General features: G+C 35.9%; 1 protein-coding gene and 1 pseudogene across 2 annotated transcripts in view; one reads left to right on the top strand and one right to left on the bottom strand.

Annotated features, from left to right (window-relative positions):
- Positions 1–5,982, bottom strand: part of LOC107658266 (leukemia inhibitory factor receptor-like) — a 26,038-nt gene extending 20,056 nt beyond the window's left edge. For both annotated transcript variants that reach the window (XM_016446757.1, XM_016446766.1), the window contains exon 1: positions 5,827–5,982. The gene's annotated coding sequence lies outside the window, so the exon portion shown is untranslated. The remainder of the gene's footprint in view (positions 1–5,826) is intronic.
- A 2,508-nt stretch (positions 5,983–8,490) lies between these two features.
- LOC107658257 (leukemia inhibitory factor receptor-like) overlaps positions 8,491–17,724 on the top strand; it is a 21,958-nt pseudogene continuing 12,724 nt past the window's right edge.

Raw genomic sequence — 17,724 nt, 5'->3', positions numbered from 1 at the left:
AGTCTAAATATTATTTGTGTATTTTGCTTTCATTTTATTAGAAGTAGGCCAACAGCGCCCCCTACGGAATTAAACCTCCTTACTGAGTGGGCATTAGGAACCGGGGGAGGCTGCTGCTGCACGTGCTGTTACTGTTTACTCTATCATACACCGAACGCTTCATTCTGTACGTGCATTCTCAGTTTAAATGCAGAAGCAGTGAATGCAATCACCATTCAGGCAAAATTTTGCTTCAAGAATGAGCCACAATGCTGACGTGATCTAAATGCACTATTGACGTGATCTAATCGCTAGCACACCCTGAGCACATGTGAGTTAATGTATTCCTCTCATCGGCAAGACATATCGGCATAATTTTTCATATCGGGCCGATGCCGATATTTACATTTAAAGCCATTATCGTCCGATTCCGATATTGGTCTGATAATATCGTGCATCCCTAAAAATAACACAGCGGACTGAGGTAGAGAATATGTGGGACGATGTTGGTTCGCATCATGAGCATCTTATCAGTGCAGGACATTCCAAAGATGAATTCACAAGGGCACAAATATAGAATACATCACATTCCTATAAAAAGATTAAATTAGCACAAAGCTGCAGCTCCTACTTCTGATTCAAGGCCATAAAAAGAAAAACACATGAAAACAGAAACTAAATAACTAGATTTTTTTTTTTACATTTTTGCAAAAATGCTAGACATTGTGGTTGGCAGGGCTTTGTGCACTGTATTTGTGCAGTCAAGGTCTAAGGTCTTCTGAATGGCTTTTAGCAAATTTCTATGTGGTTTCTAGGAAGTTACTTACTGGTTTCAATACAGCACATGTTTGAGGAAACTAGTTACACACCAAAGTTTAATACATATCAGGTTTTAGCAAAGACCGCTGATTACCAATCAAACAGAATCAGCAATCCACACCAGTCAAGGTATTTTTTTAGACAAAAATAAGCTAAATGGATTATGAACAGGCACCGGGTGAAGTTGCAGCTCATATGACATATCTGGTCTTGCCTACCGATGCCAAATGCAAGTTTAAACAAGCCTCCAAACACAGCCCCTCCCGTAAGCGAATCCCCAAACACCACCTCATACTGAAACTGAAGCCATTTGACTTTTCCAGTAAACTGAAGCCTGAAAAAAATACTGTATGGAGAAAAAGAAACAGTTTAGAAGCCAAGAAAGAAGAAGAAAAAGAAAATAAATAATTTTAGAAGAACAGCAAATTTTGGCTATGCAAAAAAAAAAAAAAAAACTGTTTCTGCCAGAATAACCGATAAACACATTTAGTGGTAATTCTTGCCTTAGCAAACATCATCACTTTTGCTCAAACTTGCAACAATGCAAGCAAACCCCTAAACCCAAGAATTATTTACTTTCAGCATGTAACCAGCCCAGCACTATTCTAAACAACAATGCATATCTAGAGACCAGAATATTATAGAGGCATTAGGCATAAAAGCAACTACCCAGAACACTCTAGCATCATGCAGGTGAGGTTTGCATGCAAGAACTCACATTTTCTTGTTTCAGACATGTTTTGGGGGAAAAACAGACTAATTAATAGTAACGTTGAATAGATATTTTCTTACACATTTTTAATCACGGCACTTTAGATGAACAGTTTGCACTGTAAAACTCTGGAACAGACATTAAGACAACCCATCAACTAGTCAATTTCAGGGGAACAAAAGGTGGGTTTCCATATAAAAAGCACATCTAGCATGTTTTCAAATAACAAATATCCTTTGTGAACAGGATTCTCAATATTGACTTTATATCAGGTCAGGGAACCATATGTCTAACAGTAAAACAGACCATCACGTGTGCGTTTGCGGTTTTGTTTGAGAGCTCATAATGGTCTTGCTGACAGATCTCTTTAATACTCCACTGGCTGGAACTGCCAGGGGGCAACGAAGAGGAACACAATACCACCTCACCTAGAAAACCCAGGCTCACTGCCAGCTCATTTCCTTGCATCACCAACATAAATTCTCTATTGGAAGGAATCTGAGATAACACATGTTTACAGTCTCTGAAAGGTTACCGCATTTCTCACAGATTCATCATATCGCTCATCCAAATATAACAGCCCACGCATGCCCAAACCTCGGCAGAGCGCAGGAATTCAGTGTTTGCATTGGCAGCAACGGTGGGTCTTCCGTGAAGTGTGAAGCTCCAGTGTACAATGGGAATGTTGTTTCAAATGTTTGGACAGTTAAAACATGGTGAAACATAAAAGCTATATGCTACTCACAATTTTTAGTTTAACTAACTACATTCAAGCTACCATTACAAAAAGTGGTTAGTAATGATGCAAAAAAGTTATTAGTATACTGATGAAATTTATGGGGACAATAACTTTACAAAAAAAGCAAAAACAGTGAAGAACTCGAGGTGAATCGAAGCAGCAAATTAAATGGTCATAAAAATATTATTCAACCATCTACATCAACAATTCTGTTAATTACAATAAAGCTGAAATAAAATGAAACTTGAATATTGGATGAAAAACAAAATGAAACTAAACGAAAGCTAGAAATGTTGCCTTGGCAACTAACAGAAATTAGTTTAAGACGAATTTTACTAACTGGAAATACATAAAACTAAAACTGAAATAAAAATAAAATTAAATATAACCTACATAATATTTAAAAATTAAACAATACCAAATAAAAATAACTAAAGTACAAAACTAAATTACTGAAAATTAAACTAAAATTATAATAAAGACTGAAATGATAAAAATAAAAGCTAAATCAAAATATACTTGGTTATATAGGCCTACTGCATTTTTTTCTGAGCTATGAACAGACACAAATGCCTTTCTTTCCCACCCAGCACATTTACACATGCTGAGAACAATGACAATCTGTCCAGAACAGCACGCTGTAATGGCTTCCTTCCTCCTATATCGCACAAACCTACACAACTGAATGAGTCTCACTGATTCATAATAAGACACTTAAACATGAAAAAAAAAACATCTTGGAAGAATGTCACAATTCAAAAACCGACTCGAAACAGACAAAATTACAAACTGTAAATGAGGGTGACCAGTATTGTTATTGTTAATCAAAACTATTAAAACATTTTTTTATTAATTGAAATACATCTGAAATATAACAAAATATAAATATTAGAAAAAAGCTTTAAAAAAATTACATTAAAAATTATGGTTAAACATTTTTTTTCACTGAAATAAAGTAGGGTTAATTTAAAGCACTAAAATTATTCAAACAAAAACTGAAATAAAAATAAAGCTAAATAGGAATACTTAAAAAAATAATAAAAATGACAAATGTGCATAACAAAATTACTAAAACTAAAATAAAAACTGAACATCTAAAAACAAATGCTAATTCTAAATATTTATAAACACTAATATTAATAGTAATAATAGTATATAAATAATACTATAACAACACTAAGGATGACCAAAATTCTGAGGGTCACCTTATGTGCTAAAAAAACCCACTCAATTCTTTGTGAAACAGAGACTCAACAGATCTTGGACGCTGAGATCTCAGACATCATATTACTACAGGGACAGTCCACCAGAAAATGAAATCCTGTCATCATTTAGCATGTCTCTTCAAAAATGTAAGACAGAGATGTTCGGCATAATGACAGTTTCAGTCACCATTCACTTTCAAGAAATTCAAGTAAATGGTGACTCGAGGCTGTCAGTCGATAACATTCTGCCTGAAATCTCAATCTTCCAGAGTAAACAATGAGAGAATATTTAGGTCTCGAGGCCAAGACCACAAGATCAAGACTCCGCTTCTGCTAATTATGGACCGCTGCTTCTGTTTACTTACAGTTCAAAGGACCTCATATGTACAAAATTGTTGTGTAATAACTTACTCGCTGATTCATAAAGTCAACATAAGCAATGGTAAAAGGTGTATCATTAGAGGAAATTGTCCTGTAATTGTTGACTATAGCAGCAAGTAATAATTCCAACAGCAGATCTATAAACAAGTATTATGCAGGACACTCACGTGCAGCCGTCTGTCTCTTCTGTTGACTAATCGCTTGATATATCCTTCTATTGTATGGTCACATTTGCAACAATGCGATCAAAGTATCACATTGGACTCGTTTATAGCGTTTAAAAAGTGAGTCTCACTTTACATGAACTAAAAAGTACAATGGTACTGCCATGCGCCATGATATTGGAATACCACGGTATGCATTCAGTACCATGATGTTACCATCTGACACCCAGAGCTGGGAAGATTACTTACAAATTGTAATCTGTACAAAAATGACAAAAATTGTAGTTAGTAACATAATCCATTACATTACACATTTTAGGTCATACAATCAGACTACTTTTAGATTACTTTTAGATTACTTTTGACCTAAATCGTTTATCACATTCATTTAAATAGGACAATCTTGTGCCATATTGACATAAAAAAAAACAGAGTAAGAAAGTATGTTCCATTTGTTGTTATTAACAACATGAAGTGCATTAAACATGATATTACATCAAGGTTTCCCAAACTGGGGTTTGTAAAGGAACTAAAGGGGGTTTATGAGTTTAACGAAAAGCTAATAATTAATGAAATCATTTTAAAATCAATCAAAATAAATTGAAATATTTTATTTGTTTACCTGCATGTCATGTGACCCAACGTCTGAGAACCTATTAACATGCAAATGTGATACTTCATTACTAAACTATTTATTTTAAAATCTCAGGTGTACTTCAAGTAAATACATTAGGCGAAAGAGGATCAGATGACAAGAAAAAGTTTATGAATTTGTGCAAGACAAAAGCCTTCCAAAGACATAGAAATACATGGTTAAATAACCTAAAGAGTGATAATTCAAATAAAAATGAATGTTCATCAGTGATGCAATGCTGAAACACTTCTTAAACCTGAACTGATTTTTGTTAATCCAGAGGTCAAATGCTGTGTAGCCACCTGAACAGTGACTGATCTCTGTGCGAATGTCCACAAAACTGAAGACTTTCTGACTGCATTTAAGTGGTCGGCTATTTAAGAAAGGAACATTCAAACGATGAAAAAGAGGAATTAGGGAGAATCAATAAATTATGAATAATTTATTGCTATTGTGTAAATAATATGTAACCAATAAAAAAGTAACTGTAGTCTGATTAGGAGTATTTTAAAATAGAATTTAGGCTAATCTAATTACAAGTTCTTAATTTTTGGAATCTGATTACATGTAATCAGTTAATACCCAGCTCTGTACCATGGTACACCACAGTATTTATTTATTTTTATTTTTAGGAATGGTGGAGTGATCATTTGATGGAAATGCTTACAAATAGAACTGTTAATGTTTGTATTTCACATGTAATGGGTAACTTGTACAATGTAAAGCATTCTAGGTTAAAGGTGCAAAGCAAGGCGTCCAAAAATAGTTTACAATAAATCATTTACCAAAACAGCACAGGAACGAAAACAACAACAACTACGGAACGTATAAAAATATGTACAGCTAACGTTACACATATATTAGAGTTATAGATATACGCACGAAGAATAAAAAACAGTAAATTTAAACGGATGAATTTCCTTTAATTCACCTAATTTGATTAGAAAAGTAAGAAACAGTAACATTCAAATGTCTCAAACGTAATGGCGTTGTCCAGTATTACCACAATTACTCCAAGTTAACTAATCTTATAAATAACGCTACGTTATGAATTTCACCGAGAAACGATGCGTCAATTGGATTTCTATTGTAACTCGATATATTCATAAACAAAAACATGAACATCACGAGTCGATACAGATAAACAGGAGAATTTCTGACGTTAAAAAACAAACATGTTCCCAAACTGTTACCTTGATGTTTTAGTAGTCTTATGTCTTCGAAATTACCCGATTATATCCAGTAAATGTTTGGTTTATTAGCAGCACATGGCCTTCCAGACGGGTGTCTAAACTGAGGGAACCGAACCGGATTCCCAGAATCGCTCCCGAGTCCCGAATTGGATCTTATCGTCCTACTAACCGTTCATTATGCGACAAAAACTCTCCTTCCTCCAGGGGGCGATTGTCGGCTCAAGGCCGCATCCTCCGCGTTCAAATCTCAGCATGTTTTGGTTTTATTAAAGACATTTGTATGCTAGCGAATATAATCGTTTAAATCTATTAACCCCATCTGACACGTAAATGGAAATTCGCCTACGTAATCCTCGTGTAATTATTAAACACAACGCCGTTCCCGCTAATCACAAGCAACTGTGATTAGTTCACCTCGACCAGCGCTGAGAAAAGTAACAGGTACCACGTGACAAGGTTATCAGCGTGATTTTTTTAGCGACAGTCTGCACAATAATTTATACATGAATAATGATACTGGGAAACTTTAATAGCCACTGAATTGAAAATACACAGTGAAGAGATAAAACTGGGGAATTATTATTAAGCCCCCTTTATACCTGACCAATCAGAAGCGACTTTCTGTCCGCTAAGCCACGCCCACGTGGCCCACTTTTAGTAGTGATGCAGTTGCACCCGCTTCTTGTTCTATGGATTTATTCAACAGGGCTGCTGGACGGAGGGGGATTGGGGATGGGACGGGCCAGGGTGGGAGCGTGGGCGGCTTCGTGACGTGGGTGAAGAACCACTGAGCCAACACCAAACAAACACCAAAAATTCAGCTGATTCTTTACCCTCTTCTATCTCTTGGACACATCTCTGTGAAACAGTAGCTAATAGGGAAAATAAGCTTGTTGTCCAGTCCCTCTCTCAGGAATGCAAAGATTAGGCAACTCTTTTGGAAAGATATAATTACTCTGTAATATCTTATTGGAGAAATTCTTTTGAAGATATTCCTTGGAAGAAAGTGTGGTCCTTACCTAACAAATATCTAATCACTAAAGAGATATCTTTTAAGTTGCTACACCGATTTTTACCCTGTCAGGCTTTATCTTAAAAAATGTTTCCTGAGATGGATCCTCTCTGCTCCTTTTGTGGAGTGGAAGATGAGTCTGACCGTCATCTTTTTTGGGAGTGTGTCCATGCGGCTTCCTTTTGGAAGAAATTTTGTATGCTTCTATCTTAGACAATTTTTCTTTGGTGTTTTGGTGGTTTAAGGATGTCTTATTTGGTAACAAGAACCTAAAAGACAAGTATTTTCTGAAAATTCTATTAAGTTTATTTATACATAAATGCACATTTTTGTCTGTTAAACCTCTATATATTGTTTTTTTGTAAAGACTTGAAATGCTATTTGGATACTATCTCTAATTCCAGCAATGTCAAAGCCTTAAAATCCTATACATCGTGCACGAAGTATAATATTAATGCTTTTTTATAATGTGCTATTGACTATGAGTTGAATGTATAAGGGAGGCAGGGATTTAGCTAAGTTTTTTTTTTTTCATCTCGAATTTAATTTATTTTAAATTCAGAAAAAAAAGCAATAATAATTCAAATGTAAAAAAATAGACTAATAAATTAGATATGTATAATTTGATAAATATTTTAAAAATACCTGCATGAACACTAAATGAAAAGAATCTAAATCCTAAATATGAAATATTAATTTAATTAAATGATTAATAATGTAAACATATTTAATATAAATATTAAATATTAAAGTAAAATCTTGAGATAAACATTCTGAGAATTTAGAGATTGATTTCGATCTAAAGAGCTGTTTTGACTGAAGAGTGTATTCATTGATTATGTTTTTGTTAACTGATTATGATTTGATTATATTGACTAATAAGATTATTTTATGGCGTCAGAGAATGTTTTTAAAGGATTGCTGTCAAAACATTTGCTTTTAAAAGCATTTGAAGCATTTCCATCAATGGCCTGTAGATGGAAGTCTGTGCTTAGCCTATATAAAGGATGCATAGTTTTCTTAAAGGAGACATATTATGCCCCTTTTTACAATATGTAATATAAGTCTCTGGTGTCCCCAGAATGTGACTGTGAAGTTTCAGCTCAAAATACTCCACAAATAATTTATTATATCATTTTGAAAATACCTATTTTGAGTGGAAGAAGAAACAGCTGTTTTTCAGGGGGTTGTCTCTTTAAATGCAAATGAGCTGCTGCTCCCCGCCCCCTTTTCTAGAATAGAGCTGCACTATTACAGCTGGGACCTGCTAAAAAACATCTGTTTTGGTTTGATCATGTTTATCGCACTGAAATCATTTTCCTTGGTTGGTAGATGCACCGGGGACCTGATTATAGCACTTAAAACCTGGAAAAGTCAGATTTTCATGACATGTCACCTTTAAACTTCAGGATTATTAAACAACATGACCTTGCCATATATGGTTTATCATCATCGTACCTTTCTGTAAGCATAATTAAAAATAACACCGAAGCACATACATCAACTTTCACTTCATGACTCACAGGCAATAAATCTAAGTCTGGAGGCATTACTTCTTTAACCTCAAACGGAAGGCAGCAGTAGGAGGAGCACTTTAACGGTTCATAGAACACCTCCTACACTTTGACAGAAGCTCAGAGCAGATGCTGAGAGAGTTTACATCCACCAAAATGAATCTCCATTGGACAAAGATGCTTACAGTTTTCATCCTGTTTGAAAATGATATAGGCTGGAATTCTTCTTCAGGTCAGATATAAATCAGGATAAGTTTTGCCTCAACTCAAATTCATTGGTCACACTTTACAGTATTATTTTTTTCTGAATTGCATCTCTCTTAGTGTACACCTAAATCATTTCACCACAGATACTGTCACTGTGCCAGACATTATTAATCTTCAGGCTTTGGACATGTGGAGACTGGAGATGGAGTGGATGATGAATCAGAATGAAGAACGGAGAAATCAAACCTATGAAATACAAGTTGGACGCACAACAAACATGGATATTGTCGACAGTGTGCGTAAAACACATCATTCCTCAGCTCCTATCGCATTATTGCCTGATTTCTGAATTTTGCACTAACTGTTTACAGTCTTGTCCACAGATGAACGTAAGCAGAGGATCACTGGAAGCAGTTCACACACTGGTTTGGACTTCACAGCTCCCACTGAACTGTGTCGATCACTCTGTTAGAATAAAACTCATCTCTGAGGCTTCACCATCCAGCTCTTGGAGTTCATGGAAAACCATCTATGGTAGGATATTTAAAGTTCATTGCAGAAGCACGTGATCAAGAACGAAGATGTCCATAAAAATAGTGGGGTTTAAAAGTTTGAAAACATTATGCTTTTTAAATGTTTTTAATGAAGTCTCTTATACTCACCAAGGCTGCATTTATTTGATTAAAAAATACAGTAAAAAGAGTAATGTGACATATTATTACAATTTGAAATACTTATTTTCTATTTGAATATATTTCAAATTTAATTATTGCTGTGATGCAAAGCTGAATTTTCAGCATCATTACTCCAGTCTTCAGTGTGACATGATCCATCAGAAATCATTCTAATACGCTGATACGTGTATGTATGTATGTATGTATGTGTATGTGTATGTGCATGTATGTATGTATGTGTGTATGTGTATATGTATGTGTGTGTGTGTGATATATAATGTGATATATCATATGTGACCATGGACCACAAAACCAGTCTTAAGAGTCGATTTTTCAAAATTGAGATTTATACATCATATGAAAGCTGAATAAATAAGCTTTCCATTGATGTATGATTTGTTAGGTCAATATTTGGCCGAGATACAACTATTTGAAAATCTGGAATCTGAGGGTGCAAAAAAATCTAAATATTGAGAAAAAAAATCGCCTTTAAAGTTATCCAAATGAAGTCCTTAGCAATGCATATTACTAATCAAAAATCAAGTTTTGATATATTTACGGTAGGAAATGTACAAAATATCTTCATGGAACATGATCTTTACTTAATATCCTAATGATTTTTGGCATGAAAGAAAAATCTATAATTTTGACCCATACAATGTGTTTTTGGCTATTGCTACAAATATCCCCCAGCGACTTAAGACTGGTTTTGTGCTCCAGGATCACATATTGTAAGGCACTTTACATAACTTCCTCTTTTCACCCAACTGTCACTGATGAAAGTGCAATTCTGAGAGCATGTTGGCCCACCAGCCTCAGCAGCTAAACAACACCAGCTTGGGCCAGTAAACGACCACCAAACCATAGCTACAGCATAGAAAACATGCTTAAAAACATGTTAGCAATCGTATAAAAACACCCTGACAACCAACCACATGACAGTAGCACTGTGTTGATGATTTCTGCACATTCAAACACCATTGTTTAAATGTATGGAGTGGTTGGATATTTATTCATATTTACTCATTTTCTTGTAGGGGAGATGAACTTAGCCCACAATCAAATCAGAATGTTTCCAGATGACCAGGTGCTTCGGGAGGGATCCACGGTGATGTTCTGCTGCATTTATCCCACAGAGACACACATCACCTCTATGTTCTTCAGCAACACTCCCTATAAAGTCATCAACATAAGCCCACGGGTCAAAGCCATTCGAGTGGAAAACATCAAAGCCACAAATTCATTCGGTGTCAACTTCTACTGCGATAGGAACAGTGATGTAGTATATAACTTTGTCACCTGTGAGTATTAGAGTCCCATTGTCCAACACAATTCAAATGCGCCCATATAGGCTAAATATTTCTTACAGTATTATGACGAAGATGCTAGTTTTGAACTTTTTTATTCATTAGTTATTTTTATTTTTGTATATATATATCTTTACTTGCTTGATATTTATTACTTAATTCGCCTCAATATACTAACTGAATTAACCACAATTAATTTAGTGATTCCAAAAGTCTCAGGTTACACTTTTTAATTCTTTTTTTTTTTGGCATTATATCATTTCAATGAATCAAAAGTTACTGTAAAATATATAAGTAAAAAAAAATATTTAGATCATTTTAAAGGGGTCATATGATGCTGCTAAAAAGAACATTATTTTGTGTATTTGGTGTAATGAAACGTGTTTATGCGGTTTACAGTTAAAAAAACACATTATTTCCACATACTGTACATTATTGTTTCTCCTCTATGCCCCGCCTTTCTGAAACGCGTCGATTTTTACAAAGCTCATCGGTCTGAAAAAGCGAGGTGTGCTGTGATTGGCCAGCTATCCAGTGCGTTGTGATTGGCTGAATACCTCAAGCGAAATGTTACGTCCCTCACCATATTGTGATGCCTGCGGCAACCACATGTGACGACCCCGGGCTGGACTCCACTTCGTCCACGGTGAAAGCCGATCCGGCGATCCACAGCGCGAAGTTGATGTATTCCCTCAGCGACCAGCACGGATCAGCTCCAGGCATGACGAAGCGATATCGTCCTCTTTTGGAAGGCCAACCAAGAGCTTGTAACGCTCCAAAGAGAAAGGAAAAATTGAAATCGCATCATATGACCGCTTTAAGTCATCCTGCAGACCCTTTGGAAGTTAAAAAAGTGATATGAGATATTTCTCCACACCATTGCATTAGATTAAAAAAACAAAAACAAAGTGGTTTTATTTTGAAAAACTGATTTTTGAAAGAAAACATTTTCCACTGTATTAAGGCCCCTTCACACCAAGGACGATAACTATAAAGATAACGATAAAGATATAGTTCTAAAAATCGTTCTCAGTATTAGAGAATAGCAGAGTCCACACCACAACTATAACGATAAAGAGAAACGATATCGTTGGAATCACGTTCAAAACTATTTTTTTGACAGCCAATCAGAATCCATCCTGCTGTAACGAGCTCGAGAATTTAAAATAAACAACAGACGATAGGCCTATTGGTCGCTGGTGTGGACATTAATATCGTTATCTTTATAGTTATTGTTCTTGGTGTGAACGGGGCTTTAAAATATAAAGTACAAAAAAAACATGCAATAGTAATCTATTATAAACGTTTTCTTCTAAGCATGATGGGAGTTTTCTGCTAAACCTTGTTCAGTTCCTCCTGAGAAACCATTAGATTTTAGATGTGAGACTGAAGACATGAGACTCGTTGTCTGCTTCTGGGAAATACACAGAGCTCCTAACCTAGAAGGCGACCAGAGAAGGCAGTACACATTACTAATCAGGTTAGTCTGATTTTGGGCCTGTCCAAATACCCACACTTGCAGTCTTTGCACTTGACCACTTGTCCACTTACATGACGTATTTCCTGTATTTGGCCCAAGTGAAGACCAGTGTGTGTCGAACTTTTCATTATCTGATGAGACACACTTATAGTGTTGTAAAAATGCAAGTGTTTACAGAGCTTTATTTAGATTTTTAAAATAACCTTCTGAATGTCTGTTCAGTAGTCTCTATAACAGATGAAACAATTTAGTAATTTTGGTGCCAATTAAGTGATAAAGAGCAGTTGCAAAGGTTGTACAACATAAAAATACTTATCTCTGCACCAATAAAATGCAAGTACTGCTCACTGCAGAGCCAAATGACCTCCAGCTCCCCCTCTCTGGATGTCCAGCTCCACCTCTGTGTGAACTAATGGGTGGAGTTATGTTTAGCGATAGGGTAAGGGGTAGGGTTAGGGAGTGGTTGGGTGTCTAGCTCCACCCATTACATCCAGCGAGGGGGAGCTAGAGCTCCAGCTCCTCCCATTTGGCTCTGCAGCGAGCACCCTCTCATAAAATGTGCAACACTTTACATCTACTACCTATATGCAATAGCCTATCTAATTATTATTATTAATATTTAACTTACACTGGAAAGATTTCTTGCGACATCCCACAAGATCTCATCAAAAAGTCTCACGATTTATTTCCAGATCATGATGCATGATGGGATACTTACCCTTGAATACCACTCCAAAGCGGCATTCAAGATAGTGTGTATTTAGTGTGCGTTAAGTCTTGTGTACTTACTTCCTGTTGCATGCACATGCACTGAAGAGGCCAAGACCACAAGTGTGGGTATTTGGACATGCCCTATATCACCTATCTCTGTCCTAGTCAGGTTGTCTAGTGGTTTTCATCGGAAATGAACCAATGGCATAATATTTTAAATGGGTCATATGATGCTTTTTTAAAGATCATTATTCTTTGGTTTTGAGACTTTAGTCTTTGCAACTTCAGGGATCTTATCTATGCACAATCAGCTTGTAACACTCCAAAGAGAAAGGAAAACTTGAAATCGCATCATATGACCCCTTTAAAACGTCTCTGAAACACCTGCCTAGGGTTTTAAAAAAGGAACATGCAAATGAGACAAAAGTAAAAAGAGATTCACTGCAATACTACAAGACATTCATTAATATTCATATCATAATATAATGAATATTAATCACTGCTCTTAAAGGGATAGTCCACCCAAAAATGGAAATTCTGTCATCATTTACTTACCCTCATATTGTTCCAAACTGGTACTTTCTTCTGTAGAAGAAATTTCAAAGAACTTTTGGGATTCAAACAACACTGGAGCCTATTGACTTTCTCTAGTCCGAAATGACTAGAGAGTAAATGAATGATGACTGAATTGTCGTTTTTGTTGTTGTTGAACGATCCCTTTAACTGTGTTCAGCGGGGTCAAATTCACACTTATTTTAGTTTTGACTCATTACGAGTTCAGTCTAATGCCATTTTCTCCTCGCATTCAGTGACTCCAAGGCTGTCGGCTGTAATGTGGAGAGCACAGATCATGCATCCTGTGGTTTTGATGTCATCCAACAGCAGATCACCTACAACACCACATTACTTGTGACAAATAGTTTGGGGCAAGAGAGTGAGACCTACATATTCAATATCACAGACAGAGGTGAATATGGTTCATTTTACGTGAAGACTAAATTCATAGCAGCTTTGAAGGATCATATACCTCAGTGATGTGGAAGTTTTAAGATCTGGGATAGATCATAAACAAAAGGTTGTAAGTTGAAATCCTAAATGAACTATCACCATTATACACTAGATCAACATTCTTTAAATCAGGGACATTGTCCTTATAAAAAGTGCAATGCAAGTTGCTTTAAATAATCGTGTTGTCCACAACATGAAAATGAATAATGACTAAATACATAAGTTAACAATCCATTTAATTTCTCATCCATTTGATCTCACCTCAGTTTTTCCAGTCCCTGAGCATCTTGAAGTGACTGCAGCGTGTTTGATTCATTGGTGATCTTGCAGCTGAATGGGTGTTTCAAAGGACTTCTGCTGATTTGCCAGATTGAACTTGAACCAGAAGGGATAAAACAGGTAACAGGTAATATTAAAGGTATAGTTCAGCCAAAAATGAAAATTTGCTGACAGTTTAACCCTCAGGCCATCCAAGATGTAGATGAGTTTGTTGTTCATCATAACAGATTTGGAGAAATGTAGTATTTTATCACTTGCTCACCAGTGGATCCTCTGCAGTGAATGTGTGCCGTCAGAATGAGAGTCCAAACAGCTGATAAAAACATCACAATAATCCAGTCCATCAATTAGTGTCAACAGTGAAAAGCTGTGTGTTTGTAAGAAACAAATCCCTCATTAAGATGTTTTTAACTGTAGTTTCTGGATAAAATATGAGGCCTCTATCCATAATATTGGTTTCTCCAGTGAAAATGTCATCATCTCTGAATCAGGAAAGAAATATGCACAGATCAAGCACAGTCAAATGGTTCAAAACGGTTCAAATATATCTAAATTTAGATGTGAGAGGACAACAGGGGATGGACTTTTTCACTGAAGGAAGCGTTTTTATGGATTTTGAACTCGTATTTTGGCCAGAAGCAACAGTTTAAAGTGCCTTAACGATGGATTTGTTTCTTACAAACATGCAGTTTTTCACTTCACAAAATGTTAATTGATGGACTGGACTGGAGTGGTGTGGATTACTGGCGGCACCCATTCACTGCAGAGGATCTATTAGTGAGCAAGTAATGTAATGATAAATGTATCCAAATCTATTAAGATGAAAAAACAAATGCATCGACATCTTGGATGGCCTGACGGTGGGTAAATTTTCAGCAAAACCCTCTTTCTTTAAGGTGTTTTTCCTGTTGCATAACATGTTTTTGTATTTCCAAATAATGTGATGGCATCAGAAATACGACAAGAGGGAGTTTCATAAGCTTGATTAACAGTGTGAAATCTCTCATCAAAAGACTTGCCATATCAGATAAACAAAATGAACTTTACAGAAGTGCTGAAGCACATCCTGTGTTCAAGTGTTGTTGTTGTCTTACAGGTTTTAGATAAGAATGGATCTGACTCAGTGCAGTATTACGCATTCAAACTACAGCACCTGAAGCCCAGCACGGAGTACTCCATTAGGGGGCGCTGTGCAGTACAGGGGAACGACTGGGGCCGATGGACAACACAAAGACTATTCATCACAGGTAAGCAAAGGGTCATGGGAGAATTCACAATAAACACTCAGAAGACCACAGCAAGAAAATGCAAAAATATAGATACTATATATATTTTTCTGCAGAGCCGCTAGTGACCATAGATCTTTGGAGACAAACCAGGGACCATCCCAATCGCACCGTCACACTGCTGTGGAAAACAGTAAGTTTACGTTTTTGACATTCTTCAAACTTATAATTTTTGCCATACATTGTGGTACAGTTATTGTTATTGACTCTGTATGGTTTTGTTTGGCTAAGAAAAATAATCAATGTACATAATCAGTGTGTTCATGCATTACTATGGTGTTAACAAACCTCAGCACTCTAGGGGGCGATAGTCTTATTATTCAGGTAGCAACTTTTTAATTTATAATTAAATTATGAACAGATTTCAAATGAAATGTTTTGCCTTTTTTTAAACATAAATTGATTGAAATCAGAGCAAATATTTTTGTGCTACCACTAGGGGTGTGCGATATCACAATTTTTGATTAAAATGTCTCCACAATCTGCTTTTGAAGAAATATCATAGTATCGTGCTACAGCACACATTCTATAGGTTTGGCACCTCCAACTCAGTATACTGTACAACGTGACATACATTCACATCAAATATTAAGTTACAGTCATGGGACACTGCATTTATTCGCAATCACAAAAGTACATTATTTGCATGTGCTTTAAAGCCTTGTAGGTTAAACATTTCATTTGCGTGCTGTTCTGACATGCACTTTTTCTGAGCACGTACACCTGAAGCGCATGCACACTAAAAAGCCTGTCAAACAACGCCTGATTACTGGACTAAGTTATCTTTCGGGTCTGATACTGTCAAAAACACACAAGGTTTACATATAAACACAGTTGGTTATGTCTAAAGTGAAAGTAAACAGTTGAGAGAAAAATAGATGCGTGTCTGTATATTAGATATGTGTAGGTCTTAAAGTGACAGCAGACTAATAGTACTAAACATGTTGCCGCTTGTCACTAAAGGGATTTTTCACCCAAATATCACAATTGTTTTGGCTTTGTTTTTAAAAGGTAAATTAGTTTGGCTGTACTGTATCAGACGAGTAGACGTGTGATATTGCTGTGATTACCTACGGCTGAATCACAGCCATGCTGATACACAGCCAAAAAAGAAGATAGCAACACAAACATTTGTACAAGCAATTTGTGTTAACACGGTTCACTCTTCCTCAGGTCAGCAGTGACTCAGAGTTATATATTGAAGCCTATGAGGTGTGTGTGAGCTACAGAAACACAGAGAGGAGCGTGTGCATGAACGTCACACAGACACAGGTGGAACTAACCAAAGATGTCAATATGAGTGACATCACCGTGAGGGCCGTCATTCAGTCTGGCTTATCTGAACCAGCCCACATCACTCTTCCTTTAGCATGTAGGGTTGACAAACCTCATGCTTCCTCATACTCTATATTAAAGTGTTTTCTGTGCACTGTTTATGTGGTGCTCTGTATAACGTCAGATATGACTGTTGTTACTGATGCAGACAGCAAGCCGGGGGAGAAGAGGATTATGGGTAATGAAAAGGGATTCCAGCTGACCTGGACGAGGGACTCAACCACCACGTGTGATTATATTGTAGAGTGGTGCATGCTGGGTATTGCACTCCCCTGCAACTTACAGTGGAGAAAAGTCCCAGCTAATCAGAGCTCCTTAAACCTGAACGCAGGTATAAAGTCTGTTTGTACATCATGCCATATTCTTACAAAACAACCACCATCAAAATAAAATAGTAACATTAATGTTTCTGGCTATGTGACAGCGTTGCATATAAAAGCTCTGCTCTAAAACACAGTGAGCCAGGCAGCATTCATGCTTTTTCATAAATATGCTTTTGCATTTTTTTAATTTGTCTTGCATTTTATACTTTTGTATTTTCATTACATGTGTCCTTTACAGATAAGGGAATCTGATAACGCATTGCAAGATAAAAAAAAACATTGAAACAAGATTTAAGTGCAACGTTTTCATCTAAAATGTATGTATATATATATATATATATACTGTGTATATATATATATATATATAAGAATGATCTATTATTTAAGAGTAAATTACTGTAAAAGTGATATGGTAAAAACCTGGTTAAAGACAAGTTCCCTTATGATACACAGTGGAAAAACTGTAATCACTCTAACTAGACATTTCACGTAATATTACAGTAAAATACTGTTAAATTCACAGTTTTAAGTGGAAAAGAACCCATCTTTTAATTTACAGTGAAAAAATGTTAAAATAACTTTATATCAGTTACTGAATTTTTGTACTGTGACTAAGTTTAATCCATAAAACCTAAAATGTTGCTACTTACTGTAAAGTTCTACCATCCACAACTGCCTTTTTTTTTTTTTTTTTTTACTGTAAATTTCACAGATTTTTACTTTTATTTAAGTATAATTTCTTCTTTTTTTGTATAGTTTGTA

The sequence above is a fragment of the Sinocyclocheilus anshuiensis genome, unplaced genomic scaffold (assembly GCF_001515605.1).
Source record: "Sinocyclocheilus anshuiensis isolate Anshui unplaced genomic scaffold, SAMN03320099.WGS_v1.1 scaffold137, whole genome shotgun sequence".
Taxonomy (NCBI): domain Eukaryota; kingdom Metazoa; phylum Chordata; class Actinopteri; order Cypriniformes; family Cyprinidae; genus Sinocyclocheilus; species Sinocyclocheilus anshuiensis.
The sequence above is the reverse complement of the archived record's forward strand: the minus strand, read 5'-3'. Positions and strand labels throughout refer to the sequence as shown.